The following is an 18,799-nucleotide window of genomic DNA, read 5'->3' as shown; positions in this document are numbered from 1 at the left end:
CTCAACCCTACTGTACCTAATAACCTTGCTCTTATTCACATTTACTCTTAACTTTCTTCTTCCACACACTTTACCAAACTCAGTCACCAGCTTCTGCAGTTTCTCACATGAATCAGCCACCAGCGCTGTATCATCAGCGAACAACAACTGACTCACTTCCCAAGCTCTCTCATCCCCAACAGACTTCATACTTGCCCCTCTTTCCAAAACTCTTGCATTTACCTCCCTAACAACCCCATCCATAAACAAATTAAACAACCATGGAGACATCACACACCCCTGCCGCAAACCTACATTCACTGAGAACCAATCACTTTCCTCTCTTCCTACACGTACACATGCCTTACATCCTCGATAAAAACTTTTCACTGCTTCTAACAACTTTCCTCCCACACCATATATTCTTAATACCTTCCACAGAGCATCTCTATCAACTCTATCATATGCCTTCTCCAGATCCATAAATGCTACATACAAATCCATTTGCTTTTCTAAGTATTTCTCACATACATTCTTCAAAGCAAACACCTGATCCACACATCCTCTACCACTTCTGAAACCACACTGCTCTTCCCCAATCTGATGCTCTGTACATGCCTTCACCCTCTCAATCAATACCCTCCCATATAATTTACCAGGAATACTCAACAAACTTATACCTCTGTAATTTGAGCACTCACTCTTATCCCCTTTGCCTTTGTACAATGGCACTATGCACGCATTCCGCCAATCCTCAGGCACCTCACCATGAGTCATACATACATTAAATAACCTTACCAACCAGTCAACAATACAGTCACCCCCTTTTTTAATAAATTCCACTGCAATACCATCCAAACCTGCTGCCTTGCCGGCTTTCATCTTCCGCAAAGCTTTCACTACCTCTTCTCTGTTTACCAAATCATTTTCCCTAACCCTCTCACTTTGCACACCACCTCGACCAAAACACCCTATATCTGCCACTCTATCATCAAACACATTCAACAAACCTTCAAAATACTCACTCCATCTCCTTCTCACATCACCACTACTTGTTATCACCTCCCCATTTGCGCCCTTCACTGAAGTTCCCATTTGCTCCCTTGTCTTACGCACTTTATTTACCTCCTTCCAGAACATCTTTTTATTCTCCCTAAAATTTAATGATACTCTCTCACCCCAACTCTCATTTGCCCTTTTTTTCACCTCTTGCACCTTTCTCTTGACCTCCTGTCTCTTTCTTTTATACATCTCCCACTCAATTGCATTTTTTCCCTGCAAAAATCGTCCAAATGCCTCTCTCTTCTCTTTCACTAATACTCTTACTTCTTCATCCCACCACTCACTACCCTTTCTAATCAACCCACCTCCCACTCTTCTCATGCCACAAGCATCTTTTGCGCAATCCATCACTGATTCCCTAAATACATCCCATTCCTCCCCCACTCCCCTTACTTCCATTGTTCTCACCTTTTTCCATTCTGTACTCAGTCTCTCCTGGTACTTCCTCACACAGGTCTCCTTCCCAAGCTCACTTACTCTCACCACCCTCTTCACCCCAACATTCACTCTTCTTTTCTGAAAACCCATACAAATCTTCACCTTAGCCTCCACAAGATAATGATCAGACATCCCTCCAGTTGCACCTCTCAGCACATTAACATCCAAAAGTCTCTCTTTCGCACGCCTGTCAATTAACACGTAATCCAATAACGCTCTCTGGCCATCTCTCCTACTTACATAAGTATACTTATGTATATCTCGCTTTTTAAACCAGGTATTCCCAATCATCAGTCCTTTTTCAGCACATAAATCTACAAGCTCTTCACCATTTCCATTTACAACACTGAACACCCCATGTATACCAATTATTCCCTCAACTGCCACATTACTCACCTTTGCATTCAAATCACCCATCACTATAACCCGGTCTCGTGCATCAAAACCACTAACACACTCATTCAGCTGCTCCCAAAACACTTGCCTCTCTTGATCTTTCTTCTCATGCCCAGGTGCATATGCACCAATAATCACCCACCTCTCTCCATCAACTTTCAGTTTTACCCATATTAATCGAGAATTTACTTTCTTACACTCTATCACATACTCCCACAACTCCTGTTTCAGGAGTATTGCTACTCCTTCCCTTGCTCTTGTCCTCTCACTAACCCCTGACTTTACTCCCCAGACATTCCCAAACCACTCTTCCCCTTTACCCTTGAGCTTCGTTTCACTCAGAGCCAAAACATCCAGGTTCCTTTCCTCAAACATACTACCTATCTCTCCTTTTTTCACATCTTGGTTACATCCACACACATTTAGGCACCCCACTCTGAGCCTTCGAGGAGGATGAGCACTCCCCGCCCGACTCCTTCTGTTTCCCATTTTAGAAAGTTAATACAAGGAGGGGAGGATTTCTGGCCCCCCGCTCCCGTCCGCTCTAGTCGCTTTCTACGACACGCGAGGAATACGTGAGAAGTATTCTTTCACCCCTATCCCCAGGGATAATATACATATATATATACATATACACATACACAGACATACACATACATACGCACAAATACACACACACACACATACATATATATACATATTGAAAATGTAAGAAACAATTTAGAAAACTGAAACTTCTAGCTTGAAATGAATGAAAAAAATGAATGTCACATAATGGTTCAACCTCTGGCTATGGAAAAAAGGAAATGTATAATTTATTTACACAAACGTCAATAGCATTTCTCATCAATTTAACCACTGTATCAATATATATATATATATATATATATATATATATATATATATATATATATATATATATATATATATATATATATATATATATATATATATATATATATATATATATATATATATATATATACATATATTATATATATGTATATGTATATATATATATATATATATATATATATATATATATATATATATATATATATATATATATATATATATATATATATATATATATATATATATATATATATATATATATATATATACATATAAGTATACGTATGTAAGTAGGAGACATGGCCAGTGAGCGTTATTCGATTACGTGTTAATTGACAGGCGCGCGAAAGAGACACTTTTGGATGTTAATGTGCTGAGAGGTGCAACTGGAGGGATGTCTGATCATTATCTTGTGAGGGCTAAGGTGAAGATTTGTATGGGTTTTCAGAAAAGAAGAGTGAATGTTGGAGTGGAGAGGGTGGTGAGAGTAAGTGAGCTTGGGAAGGAGACTTGTGTAAGGAAGTACCACGAGAGACTGAGTACAGAATGGAAAAAGGTGAGAACAATGGAAGTAAGGGGAGTGGGGGAGGAATGGGATGCATTTAGGGAATCAGTGATGGATTGCGCAAAAGATGCTTGTGGCATGAGAAGAGTGGGAGGTTGGTTTATTAGAAACGGTAGTGAGTGGTGGGATGAAGAAGTAAGATTATTAGTGAAAGAGAAGAGAGAGGCGTTTGGACGATTTTTTGCAAGGAAAAAATACAATTGAGTGGGAGATGTATAAAAGAAAGAGACAGGAGGTCAAGAGAAAGATGCAAGAGGTGAAAAAGAGGGCAAATGAGAGTTGGGGTGAGAGAGTATCATTAAATTTTAGAGAGAATAAAAAGATGTTCTGGAAGGAGGTAAATAAAGTGTGTAAGACAAGGGAGCAAATGGGAACTTCAGTGAAGGGCGCAAATGGGGAGGTGATAACAAGTAATGGTGATGTGAGAAGATAGAGTGAGTATTTTGAAGGTTTGTTGAATGTGTTTGATGATAGAGTGGCAGATATAGGGTGTTTTGGTCGAGGTGGTGTGCAAAGTGAGAGGGTTAGGGAAAATGATTTGGTAAACAGAGAAGAGGTAGTAAAAGCTTTGCGGAAGATGAAAGCCGGCAAGGCAGCAGGTTTGGATGGTATTGCAGTGGAATTTATTAAAAAAGGGGGTGACTGAATTATTGACTGGTTGGTAAGGTTATTTAATGTATGTATGACTCATGGTGAGGTGCCTGAGGATTGGCGGAATGCGTGCATAGTGCCATTGTAGAAAGGCAAAGGGGATAAGAGTGAGTGCGCAAATTACAGAGGTATAAGTTGTTGAGTATTCCTGGTAAATTATATGGTAGGGTATTGATTGAGAGGGTGAAGGCATGTACAAAGCATCAGATTGGGGAAGAGCAGTGTAGTTTCAGAAGTGGTAGAGGATATGTGGATCAGGTGTTTGCTTTGAAGAATGTATGTGAGAAATACTTAGAAAAGCAAATGGATTTGTATGTAGCATTTATGGATCTGGAGAAGGCATATGATAGAGTTGATAGAGATGCTCTGTGGAAGGTATTAAGAATATATGGTGTGGGAGGCAAGTTGTTAGAAGCAGTGAAAAGCTTTTATCGAGGATGTAAGGCATGTGTACGTGTAGGAAGAGAGGAAAGTGATTGGTTCTCAGTGTATGTAGGTTTGCGGCAGGGGTGTGTGATGTCTCCATGGTTGTTTAATTTGTTTATGGATGGGGTTGTTAGTGAGGTGAATGCAATAGGTTTGGAAAGAGGGGCAAGTATGAAGTCTGTTGGGGATGAGAGAGCTTGGGAAGTGAGTCAGTTGTTGTTCGCTGATGATACAGCGCTGGTGGCTGATTCATGTGAGAAACTGCAGAAGCTGGTGACTGAGTTTGGTAAAGTGTGTGAAAGAAGAAAGTTAAGAGTAAATGTGAATAAGAGCAAGGTTATTAGGTACAGTAGGGTTGAGGGTCAAGTCAATTGGGAGGTAAGTTTGAATGGAGAAGAACTGGAGGAAGTAAAGTGTTTTAGATATATGGGAGTGGATCTGGCAGCGGATGGAACCATGGAAGCGGAAGTGCTTCATAGGGTGGGAGAGGGGGCGAAAATTGTGGGAGCCTTGAAGAATGTGTGGAAGTCGAGAACATTATCTCGGAAAGCAAAAATGGGTATGTTTGAAGGAATAGTGGTTCCAACAATGTTTTATGGTTGCGAGGTGTTGGCTATGGATAGAGTTGTGCGCAGGAGGATGGATGTGCTGGAAATGAGATGTTTGAGGACAATGTGTGGTGTGAGGTGGTTTGATCGAGTAAGTAACGTAAGGGTAAGAGAGTTGTGTGGAAATAAAAAGATCGTGGTTGAGAGAGCAGAAGAGGGTGTTTTGAAATGGTTCGGGCACATGGAGAGAATGAGTGAGGAAAGATTGCCCAAGAGGATATATGTGTCGGAGGTGGAGGGAACGAGAAGTGGGAGACCAAATTGGAGGTGGAAAGATGGAGTGAAAAAGATTTTGTGTGATCGGGGCCTGAACATGCAGGAGGGTGAAAGGAGGGCAAGGAATAGAGTGAATTGGATCGATGTGGTATCTTTTTTTTTTCTTTTTTTTCTTTTGCTTTGTCGCTGTCTCACGCGTTTGCGAGGTAGCGCAAGGAAACAGACGAAAGAAATGGCCCAACCCACCCCCATACACATGTATATATATACGTCCACACACGCAAATATACATACCTACACAGCTTTCCATGGTTTACCCCAGACGCTTCACATGCCCTGATTCAATCCACTGACAGCACGTCAGACATAAACATATACACACATGTACATAGTTCATTCTGTCTGCCCTTATTTATTTCCGTCGCCACCCCACCACTCATGAAATGACAACCCATTTCCCCCGCAAATGTGCGAGTTAGCGCTTGGAAAAGAGAACACAGGCCACATTGGTTCACACTCAGTCTCTAGCAGTCATGTGTAATGCACCGAAACCACAGCTCCCTTTCCGCATCCTGGCCCCAAAAAACTTTCCATGGATTCCCCCAGACGCTTCACATGCCCTGATTCAGTCCATTGACAGCAAGTCGACCCCGTTATACCATATTGTTCCTATTCCCTCTATTCCTTGCAAGCCTTTCACCCTCCTGCATGTTCAGGCCCAGATCACTCAAAATTATTTCCACTCCATCTTTCCACGTCCAATTTGGTCTCTCAGTTTTCCACGTTCCCTCCACCTCTGACACATGTATCCTCGTTGTCAATTTTCCCTCACTCATTCTCTCCATGTAACCATACCATTTTAAAACACCCTCTTTTGCTCTCTCATCCACACTCTTTTTATTACCACACATCTCTCTTACCCTTTCATTACTTACTCGATCAAACCACCTCTCAACTCATATTGTCCTTAAACATCTCATTTCCAGCACATCCACAATCCTACGTAAAACTCTATCTATAGCCCACTCCTAGCAACCTTATATCATTGTTGGAACCACTATTCCTTCAAACATACCCATTTTTGCTTTCCAGGATAACGTTCTCGACTTCCAAACTTTTTTCAACGCTTAAAGAGCTTTCGTCGCTTCCACCACCCTATGACTCACTTCCGCTTCCATGGTTCCATCCGCTGCCAAATCCACTCCCAGATATCTAAAATTCTTCACTTGCTCCAGGTCTTCTCGATTCAAACTTACCTCCCGATTGACTTGTCCCTTAACCCCACTGTACCTAATAACCTTGCTCTTATTCGATTTACTCTCAGCTTTCTTCTTTCACAGACTTCACCAAACTCAGTCAACAGCTTCTTCAGTTTCTCACCCGATTCAACCACAAGCGCTGTATCATCAGTGAAGAATAACTGACTCACTTCCAAGGCTCTCTCATCCAATAGATACTGTATACTTGCCCCTCTTTCCAAAACTCTTGCATTCACCTCCTTAACAACCCCATTCATAAAAAGATTAAACAACCATGAAGACATCACGTATCACTGCTGCAAACCAACATTTACTGAAAACAAATAACTTCTCTCTCTTCCTACTCGTGTACAGGCCCTACATCCTCGAAAAAACTTTTCACTGCTTCTAACAACCTACCTCCCACAACATATATTCTTAATACTTTCCACAGAGCATCTCTATCAACTCTATCATATGCCTTCTCCAGTTCCATAAATGCTAAATTCAAATCCACTTGCTTTTCTAACTACTTCTCACAAACATTCTTCAAAGCAAACACCTAATCCACACATTCTACCACACATTCTACCACTTCTGAAACCACACTGCTCTTCCCCAGTCTGATGCTGTATACATGCCTTCACCCACTAAATCAATACCCTCCTATATAATTTCCCGGGAATACTCAAGAACGTATACCTCTATGATTTGAGCACTCAATTTTATCACTTTGCCTTTGTACAATGGCACTATGCAACCATTCCGTCAATCCTCAAGAACCTCACCCTGAGTCATACATACATTAAGTAACCTTACCAACCAGTCAACAACACAGTAACCCCCTTTTTTGGTAAATTCCACTGCAATACCATCAAAAGCAGCTGCCTTGCTGGCTTTCATCTTCCCAAAGCTTTTACTACCTCTTCTCTGTTTACCAACTAATTCTCCCAAACCCTCTCACTTTGAACACCCCCTCGACCAAAACACTCTATATCCACCGCTCTATCATCAAACACGCTCAACAAACCTTCAAAATACTCACTCAATCTCCCTCTCACATTACCACTACTTGTTATCACCCCCCCCCCATTTGCCCCCCTCAATGATGTTCTCATATGTTCCCTTGTCTTACGCACTTTACTCATCTCCTTCCAAAACATCTTTTCATTCTCCCTAAAATCTAACAATACTCTCCCACCCCAACCCTCATTTGCCCTCTTTTTCACCTCTTGTACCTTTCTCTTCACCTCCTGCCTCTTTCTTTTACACATCACGCACTCATTTGCATTACTTCCCTGCAAAAAAACGTCCAAAGCCTCTCCCTTCTCTTTAAATGATAATCTCACATCTTCATCACATCACTCACTACCCTTTCTTTTTTGCCCACTCATAGGAATATCGTAATCATGCGCAAAATTTTGATCCTTTCCATGTATATGTATGCTCATATATATATATATATATATATATATATATATATATATATATATATATATATATATATATATATATATATATATATATATATATATATATGTTTTCCTTTTTTCACACTATTCGCCATTCCCGCCTCAGCGAGGTAGCGTTAAGAACAGAGGACTGGGCCTCTGAGGAAACATCCCCACCCGGCCCCTATCTCTGTTCCTTCCTTTTGAAAATTTAAAAAAAAAAAGGAAAGGGGAAGATCTCCAGCACCCCGCTCCCTTCCCTTTTAGTCGCCTTCTACGACACGCAGGGAATACGTGGGAAGTATTCTTTCTCCCCTATCCCCAGGATATATTTTTATTCTTTTTTTATTTTTTGCTTTGTCGCTGTCTCCCGCATTTGCGAGGTAGCGCAAGGAAACAGAAGAAAGAAATGGGCCAACTCACCGCCATACACATGTATATGCACACACGTCCACACACGCAAACATACACACCCATACATCTCAATGTACACATATATATACACACACAGACACATACATCTGTACCCATGCATACAATTCACACTGCCTGTCTTTATTCATTCCCATCGCCACCTCGCCACACATGGAATACCATCCACCTCCCCCTCATGTGTGCGAGGTAGCGCTAGGAAAAGATAACAAAGGCCCCATTCGTTTACACTCAGTCTCCAGCTGTCATGCAATAATGCCCGAAACCACAGCTCCCTTTCCACATCCAGGCCCCACACAACTTTCCATGGTCTACCCCAGACGCTTCACAAGCCCTGATTCAATCCATTGACAACACGTCGACCACGTTATACCACATCGATCCAATTCACTCTATTCCTCGCCCGCCTTTCACCCTCCTGCATGTTCAGGCCCCGATCACACAAAATCTTTTTCACTCCATCTTTCCACCTCCAATTAGGTCTCCCACTTCTCCTCGTTCCCTCCACCTCCAACACATATATCCTCTTGGTCAATCTTTCCTCACTCATTCTCTCCATGTTCCCAAACCATTTCAAAACACCCTCTTCTGCTCTCTCAACCACGCTCTTTTTATTTCCACACATCTCTCTTACCCTTTCATTACTTACTCGATCAAACCACCTCACACCACACATTGTCCTCAAACATCTCATTTCCAGCACATCCACCCTCCTGCGCACAACTCTATCCATAGCCCACGCCTCGCAACCATACAATATTGTTGGAACCACTATTCCTTCATACCCATTTTTGCTCTCCGAGATAATGTTCTCGACTTCCACACATTCTTCAATGCTCCCAGGATTGTCGCCCCCTCCCCCACCCTATGATTCACTTCCGCTTCCATGGTTCCATCCGCTGCCAGATCCACTCCCAGATATCTAAAACACTTTACTTCCTCCAGTTTTTCTCCATTCAAATTTACCTCCCAATTGACTTGACCCTCAACCCTACTGTACCTAATAACCTTGATCATATTCACATTTACTCTTAACTTTCTTCTTTCACACACTTTACCAAACTCAGTCACCAGCTTCTGCAGTTTCTCACATGAATCAGCCACCAGCGCTGTATCATCAGCGAACAACAACTGACTCACTTCCCAAGCTCTCTCATCCACAACAGACTTCATACTTGCCCCACTTTCCAAAACTCTTGCATTCACCTCCCTAACAACCCCATCCATAAATAAATTAAACAACCATGGAGACATCACACACCCCTGCCGCAAACCTACATTCACTGAGAACCAATCACTTTCCTCTCTTCCTACACGTACACATGCCTTACATCCTCGATAAAAGCTTTTCACTGCTTCTAACAACTTGCCTCCCACACCATAGATTCTCAATACCTTCCACAGAGCATCTCTATCAACTCTATCATATTCCTTCTCCAGATCCATAAATGCTACATACAAATCCATTCGCTTTTCTAAGTATTTCTCACATACATTCTTCAAAGCAAACACCTGATCCACACATCCTCTACCACTTCTGAAACCACACTGCTCTTCCCCAGTCTGATGCTCTGTACATGCCTTCACCCTCTCAATCAATACCCTCCCATATAATTTACCTGGAATACTCAACAAACTATATATATATATATATATATATATATATATATATATATATATATATATATATATATATATATATATATATATATATATATATATATATATATTATATATATATATATATATATATATATATATATATATATATATATATATATATATATATATATATATATATATATATATATATATATATATATATATATATATATATATATATATATATATATATATATATATATAATATATATATATATATATATATATATATATATATATATATATATATATATATATATATATATATATATATATATACATACAGTAGTCTACTGTACAGCCATACATCAAGGAGTCATTGTAAATTTGAAAGGGGAACTAAGGAGGATGACAAACTGACGTTCCACCGGCACCCTGTAGCCCGGAGTACTGATTGTATTCGAGGAAGAGTTGGTTATACCCACCCGGCAACGTGGTACAAATGCAGTAGTTGGAGTAGTTACAGATGAAGCCCCACTACACTCTCAAGGGTATCAGAGTTTGGTTGGCACTAATGACCAGTCATGGGGCTTGGATTTAGGACGCAATAAATTGTATCACAATGCTAAACAAGGCAATTCCGGCATTACATATCCTTCACTATTAAACAACGACGAGACATTTGTTGTACCAGACAAATTTTTTGTTGTTCTTGACATGGATTAGGGTACGTTGGCATTTGTGGTTGAGGGCCAGTATTTGGGTGTAGCGTTTCGAGGTTTGAAAGGCAAGAAACTCTACCCATTAGTCTCAGCTGTGTGGGGGCACTGTGAAATCACCATAAGATACATAGGTGGATTAGATCCGGAGCCCCTTCCTTTAATGGATTTGTGTCGACGTGTGATACAGCAGGCAAGTGGGAAACAGCAACTTTCTCGAATTGAAGAACTCAATTTGCCACCATCTATCACGCAGTACCTTCTGTATCATGACCGCAGGTGATAGTTTGAGACAGCTGATCTCCTCTGTACCCCTTCCACCACCAGCCACCTGGCTTCCCAGCCCCGCACCCCACAGGCCCAGCCCAAGGGAGACACTCTATAGCAAGTTGAGTGATGGCGGCGCATGGGATAAAGCGTCTGCAGCATCAGTTGTTTGATAATCAAAACATCCTGTTTTGGAGATTTTTTTTTTAATGAATTACCTGTACCATATGGCATGTTTAGTTTACCAGCATAATTTTTTTGCTCCAATTTGTTTCCTAATTGTGAACTAATTGTGAACGCGCTGAAGTTATTAACTGTATATACCCTATGGAATTTGAAGACATTCGTGTAAGTGATTTGAAGAATTCATATTTCATCCAAGAAAATAAAGAAATTGGAAAAGAATGTAGCTTAGACATTGAAGCTTATTCTTTCATTGAAATGAAAACAAATGGAGCATTTTTCAGAGTGATAGAGGTAGAAAGCAAAAAGGTGTTTTTCATAAATGTACTCGAAAACTTGAGGTCCGGATAAACTTTAGGTCTGTCAAGACTTTATTATGGCGGATGACCAGCTACCTACCTCATGTATCCAAGATATGGTTGTACTTTGTGTAGTGAAGACAATTGAGAAACATCATCAGCCAATATTCCAGTTTCATGATAAGAGAAGAAGAGGACCAGGCAGTATGATACAGTGGTTAAATTGATGAAAACTACTATTGACGTTTGTGTAAATAGATTATACATTTCCCTTTTCCATAGCCAGAGGTTGAACCATTATGTGACATTCATTTTTCATTTCATTTTCCAGCTAGAAGTTTCAGTTTTCTAAATTGTTTCTTACATTTTTCATATATATATATATATATATAATATATATATATATATATATATATATATATATATATATATATATATATATATATATATATATATATATATATATATATATATATATATATATATATATATATATATTATCCCTGGGGATAGGTGAGAATGAATTCTTCCCACGCATTCCTTACGTGTCGTAGAAGGCGACTAGAGGGGACGGGAGCGGGGGGCCAGAAATCCTCCCCTTCTTGTATTTTAACTTTCTAAAATAGGAAAGAGAAGGAGACACGCGGGGAGTTCTCATCCTCCTCGTAGGCTCAGATTTGGGTGTCTAAATGTTTGTGGATGTAACCAAAATGCGAAAACAGGAGAGATAGATAGTATGTTTGAGGAAAGGAACCTGGATGTTTTGGCTCTGAGAGAAATGAAGCTCAAGGGTAAAGGGGAAGAGTGGTTTGGGAATGTCTTGGGAGTGAAGTCAGAGGTTAGTGAGAGGACAAGAGCAAGGGAAGGCGTAGCACTACTCCTGAAACAGGAGTTGTGGGAGTATGTGATAGAATGTAAGAGTAAATTCTAGACTAATGTGGGTAAAACTGAAAGTCGATGGAGAGAGATGGGTGATTATTGGTGCATATGCACCTGGTCATGAGAAGAAAGATCATGAGAGGCAAGTGTTTTGGGAGCAAGCTGAATGACTGTGTGTTAGTGGTTTTGATGCACGAGACCGGGTTATAGTGAAGGGGGATTTGAATGCAAAGGTGTGTAATGTGGCAGTTGAGGGAATAATTGGTATACATGGGGTGTTCAGTGTTGTGAATGGAAATGGTGAAGAGTTTGTAGATTTATGTGATGAAAAAGGACTGGTGATTGGGAATGCCTGGTTTAAAAAGCGAGATATACATAAGTATACGTATGTAAGTCGGTGAGATGGCCAGAGAGCGTTATTGGATTACACGTTAATTGACAGGCGCGCGAAAGAGAGACTTTTGGATGTTAATGTGCTGAGAGGTACAATTGGAGGGATGTCTGATCATTATCTTGTGGAGGCTAAGGTGAAGATTTGTATAGGTTTTCAGAAAAGAAGAGAGAATGTTGGGGTAAAGAGAGCGGTGAGAGTAAGTGAGCTTGGGAAGGAGACTTGTGTGAGAAAGTACTAGGAGAGACTGAGTACAGAATGGAAAAAGGTGAGAACAAAGGAGGTTAGAGGAGTGTGGGAGGAATGGGATGTATTTAGGGAAGCAGGGATGGATTGCGCAAAAGATGCTAGTGGCTTGAGAAGCGTGGGAGGTGGGTTGATTAGAAAGGGTAGTGAGTGGTGGGATGAAGAAGTAAGATTATTAGTGAAAGAGAAGAGAGAGGCGATTTTTGCAGGGAAAAAATGCAAATGAGTGGGAGATGTATAAAAGAAAGAGACAGGAGGTCGAGAGAAAGGTGCAAGAGGTAAAAAAGAGGACAAATGAGAGTTGGGATGAGAGAGTATCATTAAATTTTAGGGAGAATAAAAAGATGTTCGGGGAGGAGGTAAATAAAGTGCGTAAGACAAGGGAGCAAATGGGAACTTCAGTGAAGGGGGCTAATGGGGAGATGATAACAAGTAGTGGTGATGTGAGAACGAGATGGAGTGAGTATTTTGAAGGTTTGTTGAATGTGTTTGATGATCGAGTGGCAGATATAGGGTGCTTTGGTCGAGGTGGAGTGCAAAGTGAGAGGGTTAGGGAAAATGATTTGGTAAATGGAGAAGAGGTAGTAAAAGCTTTGCGGAAGATGAAAGCCGGCAAGGCAGCGGGTTTGCATGGTATTGCAGTGATATTTATTAAAAAAGGGGGTGACTGTATTGTTGACTGGTTGGTAACCTTATTTAATGTATGTATGATTCATAGTAAGGTGCCTGAGGATTGGCGGAATGCTTGCAGAGTGCCATTGTATAAAGGCAAAGGGGATAAGAATGAGTGCTCAAATTACAGAGGGATAAGTTTGTTGAGTTTTCCTGGTAAATTATATGGGAGGGTATTGATTGAGAGGGTGAAGGCATGTAAAGAGCTTCAGATTGGGGAAGAGCAGTGTGGTTTCAAAAGTCTTAGAGGATGTGCGGATCAGGTGTTTGCTTTGAAGAATGTATGTGAGAAATACTTAGAAAGCAAATGGATTTGTATGTGTCATTTATGGATCTGGAAAAGGCACATGATAGAGTTGATAGAGATGCTCTGTGGAAGGTACTAAGAATATATGGTGTGGGAGGCAAGTTGTTAAAATCAATGAAAAGTTTTTATCGAGGATGTAAGGCATGTGTACGTGTAGGAAGAGAGGAAAGTGATTGGTTCTCAGTGAATGTAGGTTTGCGGCAGGGGTGTGTGATGTCTCCATGGTTGTTTAATTTGTTTATGGATGGGGTTGTTAGGGAGGTGAATGCAAGAGTTTTGGAAGGAGGGGCAAGTATGCAGTCTGTTGTGGATGAGAGGTTTGGGAAGTGAGTCAGATGTTGTTCGCTGATGATACAGCGCTGGTGGCTGATTCATGTGAGAAACTGTAGAAGCTGGTGACTGAGTTTGGTAAAGTGTGTGAAAGAAGAAAGTTAAGAGTAAATGTGAATAAGAGCAAGGTTTTTACGTACAGTAGGGTTGAGGGTCAAGTCAATTGGGAGGTGAGTTTGAATGGAGAAAAACTGGAGGAAATAAAGTGCTTTAGATATCTGGGAGTGGATCTGGCAGCGGATGGAACCATGGAAGCAGAAGTGGATCATAGGGTGGGGGTGGGGGCGACAATCCTGGGAGCCTTGAAGAATGTGTGGAAGTCGAGAACGTTATCTCGGAAAGCAAAAGTGGCTATGTTTGAAGGAATAGTGGTACCAACAATGTTGTATGGTTACGAGGCGTGGGCTATGGATAGAGTAGTGAGCAGGAGAGTGGATGTGCAGGAAATAAGATGTTTGAAGACAATAGGTGGTGCGAGGTGGTTTGATCGAGTAAGTAATGTAAGGGTAAGAGAGATGTGTGGAAATAAGAAGAGCGTGGTTGAGAGAGCAGAAGAGTGTGTTTTGAAATTGTTTGGACACATGGAGAGAATGAGTGAGGAAAGATTGAACAAGAGAATGTATGTGTCGGAGGTGGAATGAACGAGGAGAAGTGGGAGAAAAAATTGGAGGTGGAAAGATGGAGTGAAAAAGATTTTGAGTGATCTGGGCCTGAACATGCAGGAGGGTGAAAGGCGGGCAAGGAATAGAGAAAATTGGATCGAAGTCGTTTACCGGGGTCAACGTGCTGTAGGTGGATTGAATCAGGGCATGTGAACGTCTGGGGTAGACCATGGAAAGTTCTGTGGGGCCTGGATATGGAAAGGGAGCTGTGTTTTCGGGCATTATTGCATGACGGCTAGAGACTGAGTGTGAACGAATGGAGCCTTTGTGTCTTTTCCTAGCACATGAGGGGGGACGGGAATGTATATTCCGTGTGTGGCGAGGTGGCGATGGATGTGAATAAATGCAGACAGTGTGAATTGTGTGCATGTGAATATATGTATATATCTGTGTGTGTATATATATGTGTACATTCAGATTGATGGGTATGTATATATGCGTCTGTGGACGTGTATGTATATACATGTGTATGGGGGTAGGTTGGGCCATTTCTTTCGTCTGTTTCCTTGCGCTACCTCGCAAACAAGGTAGACAGCGATAAAGCAAAATAAAAAAAAACAAATATATATATATATATATATATATATATATATATATATATATATATATATATATTTTTTTTTTTTCTTTTTTTTTTTCAAACTATTCGCCATTTCCCGCGTTAGCGAGGTAGCGTTAAGAACAGAGAACTGGGCCATTGAGGGAATATCCTCACCTGGCACCCTTCTCTGTTCCTTCTTTTGGAAAATCAAAAAAAATTGAGAGGGGAGGATTTCCAGCCCCCCGCTCCCTTCCCTTTTAGTCGCCTTCTACGACAAGCAGAGAATACGTGGAAAGTATTCTTTCTCCCCTAGCGCTATATATATATATATATATATATATATATATATATATATATATATATACATATATATATATATATATATATATATATATATATATATATATATATATATATATATATATATATATATATATATATATATATATATATATATATATATATATATATATATATATATATATATATATATATATATATATATATATATATATATATATATATATATATATATATATATATATATATATATATATATATATATATATATATATATATATATATATATATATATATATATATATATATATATATATATATATATATATATATATATATATATATATATATATATATATATATATATATATATATATATATATATATATATATATATATATATATATATATATATATATATATATATATATATATATATATATATATATATATATATATATATATATATATATATATATATATATATATATATATATATATATATATATATATATATATATATATATATATATATATATATATATATATATATATATATATATATATATATATATATATATATATATATATATATATATATATATATATATATATATATATATATATATATATATCCCGCCTCGTCGCTGTCTCCCGCGTTAACAAGCTAGCGCAGGGAAACAGACGAAAGAATGGCCCAACCCACACACACACATTTATATACATAACTGTCCATACACGCAAATACACATACCTATATATCTCAACGTATACATATGTACATACACACACAGACATATACATATATACATATGTACAAAATTCATACTGTCTGTCTTTATTCATTTCCACCGCCACCTCAACACACATGAAAAGCCAACCCCCTCCCCTCTCATTTGTGCGAGGTAGCGCTAGGAAAATACACACTCAGTCTCTAGCTGTCATGTAATAATGTACCGAAACCACAGCTCCTTTTCCACATCCAAGCCCAAAGAACTTTCCCTGGTTTACCCCAGACGCTTTACATGCCCTGGTTTAGTCCATTGAGAGCACGTCGACCCCGGTATACCACATCGTTACAAGCCACTCCATTCCTTGCACGCCTTTCACCCTCCTGCATGTTCAGAGATCACACAAAATCTTTTTCACTCCATCTTTCCACCTCCAATTTGGTCTCCCACTTCTCCTCGTTCCCTCTACCTCTGACACATATATCCTCTTGGGCAACCTTTCCTCACTCATTTTGGGCAACCTTTCCTCACTCATTTTCTCCATGTGCCCAAACCATTTCAAAACACCCTCTTCTGCTCTCTTAACCACACTCTTTTTATTACCACACATCCCTCTTACCCTATAATTACTTACTCGATCAAATCACCTCACACAACATATTGTCCTCAAACATCTTATTTCCATCACATCCACCCTCCTGCGCACAACTCTATCCATAGACCACACCTCTCAACCATACAACATTGTTGGAACCACTATTCCTTCAAACATACTCGTTTTTGCTTTCCGAGATAGTGTTCTCGAATTCCACACTTTCTTCAAGGCTCCCAGATTTTTCGCCCCCTACCCCACCCTATGATTCACTTCCGCTTCCATGGTTCCATCAGCTGCCAGATCCACTGCCAGATACCTAAAACACTTCACTTCCTCCAGTTTTTCTCCATTCAAACCTACATCAAAATTTACTTGACCCTCAACCCTACTGTACATAATAACCTTGCTCTTATTCACATTTACTCTCAACTTTCTACTTTCCCACACCTTACCAAACTCAGTCAACAGCTACTGCAGTTTCTCACATGAATCAACCACCAGCGCTGTATCATCAGCGAACAACAACTGACTCACTTCCCAAGTTCTCTCATCCACAACAGACTGCATACTTGCACCTCTTTCCAAAACTCTTGCATTTACCTGACTAACAACCCCATCCATAAACAAATTAAACAACCATGGAGACATCACACACCCCTGCCGCAAACCTACATCTACAGAGAACCAATCACTTTCCTCTCTTCCTACACGTACACATGCCTTACATCCTCGATAGAAACTTTTCACTGCTTCTAACAACTTGCCTCCCACGCCATATATTCTTAATACCTTCCACAGAGCATCTCTATCAACTCTATCATATGCCTTCTCGAGGTACATAAATGGTACATAAAATTCCATTTGCTTTTCTATGTATTTCTCACATATATTCTTCAAAGCAAACTCCTAATCCACACATCCTCTACCACTTCTGAAACTACACTGCTCTTCCCCTTCTCATGCTTTGTACATGCCTTCACCCTCTCAATCAATACCCTCCCATATGATTTACTAGGAATACTCAACAAACTTATACCTCTGTAATTTGAGCACTCACTCTTATCCCCTTTGCCTTTGTATAATGGCACTCTGGAAGCATTCCGCCAATCCTCAGGCACCTCACCATGAATCATACATACATTAATCAACCTTACCAACCAGTCACCAATACGGTCACCCCCTTTTTTTTATAAATTCCATTGCAATACCATCCGAACCCGCTACCTCGCCGGATTTCATCTTCCGCAAAGCTTTTACTACCTCTTCTCTGTTTACCAAAGCATTTTCCCTAACCCTCTCACTTTCAGTACCACGTCGACCAAAACACCACATATCTGCCACTCTATCATCAAACACATTCAACAAACCTTCAAAATACTCACTCCATCTCCTTCTCACATCACCACTACTTGTTATCACCTTCCCATTAGCCTCCTTCACTGAAGTTCCCATTTGCTCCCTTGTCTTACGCACTTTATTTATCTCATTCCAAAACATCTTTTTATTCTCCCTAAAATTTAATAATACTCTCTCACCCCAACTCTCATTTGTCCTTTTTTTCACCTCTTGCACCTTTCTCTTGACCTCCTGCTCTTTATTTTATACATCTCCCACTCATTTGCATTTTTTCCCTGCAAAAATCGTCCAAATGTCTCCCTCTTTTCTTTCACTAATACTCTTACTTCTTCATCCCACCACTCACTACCCTCTCTAATTAACCCACCTCCCAAGCTTGTCATGCCACAAGTATGTTTTGCG

At 39.7% G+C, this 18,799-nt stretch overlaps 1 pseudogene; it reads left to right on the top strand.

The window, feature by feature from the left end:
- The window catches only part of LOC139752564 (protein gustavus-like), a 40,882-nt pseudogene extending 29,706 nt beyond the window's left edge, over nt 1-11,176 (top strand).
- Nucleotides 11,177-18,799: the final 7,623 nt, after the last annotated feature.

This window comes from Panulirus ornatus, chromosome 13 (genome assembly GCF_036320965.1).
Source record: "Panulirus ornatus isolate Po-2019 chromosome 13, ASM3632096v1, whole genome shotgun sequence".
Lineage (NCBI taxonomy): Eukaryota > Metazoa > Arthropoda > Malacostraca > Decapoda > Palinuridae > Panulirus > Panulirus ornatus.
The sequence above is the reverse complement of the archived record's forward strand: the minus strand, read 5'-3'. Positions and strand labels throughout refer to the sequence as shown.